The sequence below is a fragment of the Alligator sinensis genome, unplaced genomic scaffold (genome assembly GCF_000455745.1).
Source record: "Alligator sinensis unplaced genomic scaffold, ASM45574v1 scaffold744_1, whole genome shotgun sequence".
Classification (NCBI taxonomy): domain Eukaryota; kingdom Metazoa; phylum Chordata; order Crocodylia; family Alligatoridae; genus Alligator; species Alligator sinensis.
In genome coordinates this window covers 221,845-226,543 of record NW_005842241.1, presented here as the reverse complement: position 1 = coordinate 226,543, position 4,699 = coordinate 221,845, and the positions used below count along the sequence as shown (strand labels likewise).

The 4,699-nt window shown below is 40.5% G+C and overlaps 1 protein-coding gene across 4 annotated transcripts in view; it reads left to right on the top strand.

The window, feature by feature from the left end:
• PCCA (propionyl-CoA carboxylase subunit alpha) overlaps positions 1–4,699 on the top strand; it is a 465,712-nt gene that overhangs the window by 328,311 nt on the left and 132,702 nt on the right. The gene's annotated exons all lie outside the window — the stretch shown is intronic.

Genomic DNA, 4,699 nt, shown 5'->3' with positions numbered 1-4,699 from the left:
AGGGAAATAATTCCTTTTTATAATCAGATGAAAAAGTATGTATATATGTTATTGAAAACATTTGAAAGCTTGGGTTTAAGTACACCCGTGGCAACCTCTCTTCACTATGGTGATTTTCCACTTCCATGGGAAATAATGCATGTTACCAGGCAAAGGCCTGTCCCATAAGAAAAGCCCATCAGAAGTTTCTGTCTGCATTAGTAGTAGCAACAATTCCAGACTTTAATATTTTTCTGAAGAGCATTTAAAAAGAATCTACAGATAATCTTGTAAAAACTGCGTAATTGTATAATGCAAAATACTTGAAAATGCCTTTCTGAGTTGAGTGTATGCCCTTGGACCCCATATATTGTACTTATCCCACAATCCCTAAGTCCTATAACGTGTGGAAGAGAAGAAACTCAAACAAAATATTTGGAATTGGTCACACACACAAGCAGTGATTTTCCATCTCCACTCTCAAAGATGAGCTTTCTCCTAAAATACAGGAAAAACATCAAAACATGACAGCAAGAACAGCTTGTGTGGAAACCATATTAGGCTGCCTAATGTCAGAGTCAGTACTCCTCGTCATCTAGGTTACGTGATAGTAAAGAACTTGTTGCGCATGGTGTGAACAGTGTATTCTTAGCACCTCTTGCATTGGACCATTTGATCTGGCTTGAATCCAAGGAGCAAGGAGAGATTGGTTCTGTCCAGGTTGGGATATGTTTAATAATAAAAAAAAAGGTTTTCTTTTAATTTTCTTAACAAGTTTAGTGGAATTCTCTTTGTCATCTCCTACTGGAACCATAAAGAATATATAAAACAGCCACCAGCTTTTGATGTTGGGGATCTCACCAGGAGGCAGTCTTGCACAGGGGGCATAGTTTGTGCTGGGTCATAAAGGGAGCATTACTTGATTTGTCTTAAAGGGCTTATGTCCTCTTTTAGATTTGACACAAGATTTTCCCCTCATTGAGCAGGAAGACTTTCCAGCCTCCTGAATTTGAGGCTTTCAATACTTCTACCTCCTCTGCTTGTAAGAAGAGACTTTTAGGCCAGTGTTTCCCAACCTTTTCCAGCCCAAGGCATGCTTACATTTATACATTTTTTCTGTGGCACACCAGTTAAGGCATTCCCCATCCTCATACCTATTGTAGCTCATTGCCATGGCAAAATTCCATGGCATACCTGTTCATTTCTGACAGCACACTTTTGTGCCATGGCACACTGGCTGGGAAACGGTTTTAGGCACATATCTCAGTTGTACTTCCTCCAAAGCGTACCTGACTATGTGGCTGAGTAGTGAGCCAAACTGAGTAAAACACAAGTTTCTTTTAATTTTTAGCTTTTGCCATGGTGTGACTCCATGTGTAAAATTTGTGATTGTTTTAAACAGTGGTTTATTTAAATAGAGACAGCCAGCCTTCTAACCATGGAATACATGATGGTAGCTAAAATAATAGAGATTAGGTAAGGCATAACACCCATTGGCCTACTTTTTAAATCAGTCAGATAAAGACAGGCCGCCATTATTCAATCTAAATTAAATTCTTGAAACTTCCGTTACCATCCAGTTTCCGACTTCTTTGTTCAGTCTCACTCTGTTGCCTAAAATTTACATTTCTTTCCACATGCCAATTGTTTAAGATGAATTTTGAAATGATAAGCTTTAATAACAGAACAACCAAAAATCTAGTAAAGTTATATGGCGATTCTTCAAAGGTAGTGTCTTCATTCCTTAAAAGAAGTCAAATTTAATTTGATCTTCTCTCTGAGAAGAAAAATGGCAGAAATGTGATGAGAGATATAATATTAAACTACTTATTTTGTGATTTTTCTGGTATTGAGTGCTGTTTCAGAAGAACTATTGCATTTTTAAAGATACATCCTCCTCTGTTTTATATCTTCAGGCTGAGAAGTGTAAAAGGCATCAAACGTTTCCCCAGTGAGTCAGCTGAAATTCTCTCTCAGAAGTCACCACTGCCAAAGGCTTCATCTTAGAAGTGTCAAAACTCAGTCTGCCAGAAAAATATTCACCACATGGACAGAAACATTTTCTGTTTCCTACTATATGCTAAGCTAAAATATGGTCAAATATCCAAATTTTCAATAAAACCCAGTAAACTTAGTGTTCAGGGAACAGACAGAACAAGGAGCAACCGTCTCAAGTTACAGCATGAGAAGTTTAAATTAGATATTAGGAAGAGCTTTCTCATGAGGAGGGTAGTAAAGTACTGAAACAGGTTACCCAAAAAGGTGGCAGAATTGCCATCCTTGGAGGTTTTCAAGGCCTGGCTAGATAAGGCCTTGACTGGGATGAACTAGTTGGAGATATTCCTGCTTCCGGCAGGGGGTTAGACTAGACGACCTCCTGAGGTCCCTTCCAACCCTAACTTTCTGTGATTCTATGAACTGATAGCTCCTTTGGTGGAAGGGTTCTTCCGGCTTAAATGACCCTACAGTTCCTTCTCCTTGAAAAATTGCATTCGTAATGCTGAATACTGCCATTTATCCCCCAGTCATATACAGCTCCATACACCATTCGTATGTCTGGTGGTTAGACTGGGTTAAAAATAGCCGCCTAAGATAAAATTGGATTGGGGGAGATTGGGAGGCTAGTGGGGTTTGCAGTAGGGGTTGGAGGGGATTGGGGGGCAAGTGGGGTCGGAGGGGGGGAATCTGTCTAAGTGTAAGAGCAGCACCTGGGCAAACTAAGTTATATTGGGTGGCCATTTCTAATGCTATCTGACCTCCCCCTCACCTTCCCGAATGTCTGTACCTAGCCTCAGATTACTTACAACAAGGAAGCTCCTCAAATGAGGGCTGTTTCACCTACTTGAGAAAGGTAGGTAAATGGATTTGATATGTATATTGAAAAGTAGGTGTGTATCTTTATTTTGCCAATCAACAGATGTTATAGCGGAAACCTTCACGGCTTCCTTGATTTGAGATTTTTTTAGGTAGGCATTTTTAAACTACTGCTCTATAAAAAGTAAAAGCTCTTTGCTGTTGACAGTAGGAATTGACAGTAGACACAAATGACTTTTGCTCCTTCCTGTGAAAATAGAAAAATGTGCTTACCTAACTCGATCTGTTTTCAGAGTATATGTGTGTAACTTTTGTTTTCAAAACAAAATCTGGTTGAGTGATTTAAATTAGTTTATTGACTTTTTTTTTAACACTGAGCAGAGGAAAATATTTTTAATAGTCTTCTAAGAGATGGCTCTTATTTCAGTATAGTTATAAAAATGCACTGTACAGTTTTAGCTTGTTTGGTATGTAGTTACAGCTTTTTTAGCACCCTTTCTGGTTGCTTCTTCCTACACATGAGACCTTTTAGCCTGCAAACAGACAAGTTTGGGTGTGCCCTCCAGTTGCTGGGGAAATGGAAAATCTCAGCACTGTGGAGTGGTGAACATGTTTGCTTTGAAAGCAGATGTAATTAGGTAAGCACAGTTTTTTCTGTACAGAGGAGAACAAAAGGTGTTTGGGTCTCCTGTCATCTCCTAATCTCTATAGTGAAGGGGGTTCCCTCCCCCCCGCTTTTTCTTTCAGCTGTATTTAAAATATAAAACTTATTAAACCCAGAAGTTCCAAATGTTTCCACTATAACGTCCACTGATTGGCAAGATACCATATCCATACTTACTTTATCAATTTTTGCGAAGCCAGCTTCTCTTCCTTCAGTTCCTTCATAAAAATATTTTCTATCATAATGTCTGCAAAAAAACTCAACACTGATTAGGCAGCAGATGTGCTGTGATCACTGCTTGTTATACGGTAACCCATATCCTCTCATTATATCTTTTGCTTACCTTGTCTGTTTGCAGTTGTTATTTGACTTTCATCTTTTAGATTTAAAGCTCTTTTTAGGACATGGACTGTCTCTTGTTTATGTATTCGTTCATTGTCCAACCACTATGGGGCTTTCCCTCCAGATACTACTATCATACAAATAATGAATAACCAATAATCCTCACACCCCATATCTAATCACCTGAAAGGCTGGTATTTGGGCCCAGTTTTAACCATTTAAGTTCCCTAATACCTGAGAGTTCTCCTCTGGTTACTGTGGGCCATAATTCAAGGATGGTGTTTGGAAAATGGCCTCAGTTGCGTGTCAAGTGGGGCACTGAGTAGTGACACCAACCCAGACACGCTCGGGGATGCCAAGTGTGAGAGAGGGAAAAAGCGTGACAAGTAGTAGGTGAAGAAAATTCATAAGTTTACTTACAAACCAACAAGATGATTAACGAGTTGAATACTATTTACAGTGGCAGGTAGACACAGACGACGTGGTACAGGTAGAAAAACGAACAACTGATGGGTAGCGGCGAGTAACAAGCAAGGTGTAATCGTGAAGGTCGACTGCAGCCGAAAATGCTATCAGTACAAGTATGATGCTTGGCTGAGCAACACACAGGGCGTTCCGGATTGTGCGTGGTCTAGCTATAAGCTGTGGTAGCCTATGCTAGGAATCTAGCTAGAGGCCTAGGGGTCTGTCCAGACAAGACAGGTGATCAGGCTGTCTTCCTGAGTTCGGGAGCGTCTGGGGAACCCTACGCTGAGGCGCGCAGTGCCCTTTATAGACTCCCTAGCCAATCAGGGTCCCCCCTTGATGGAACATTCTGGAGGCCTCAGCATGCTGGTCCAGCCAGTTACGCTCTAGGGGCAACTTCTGATTGGTTAGGCTACTAGCGATCATGCACTGTCC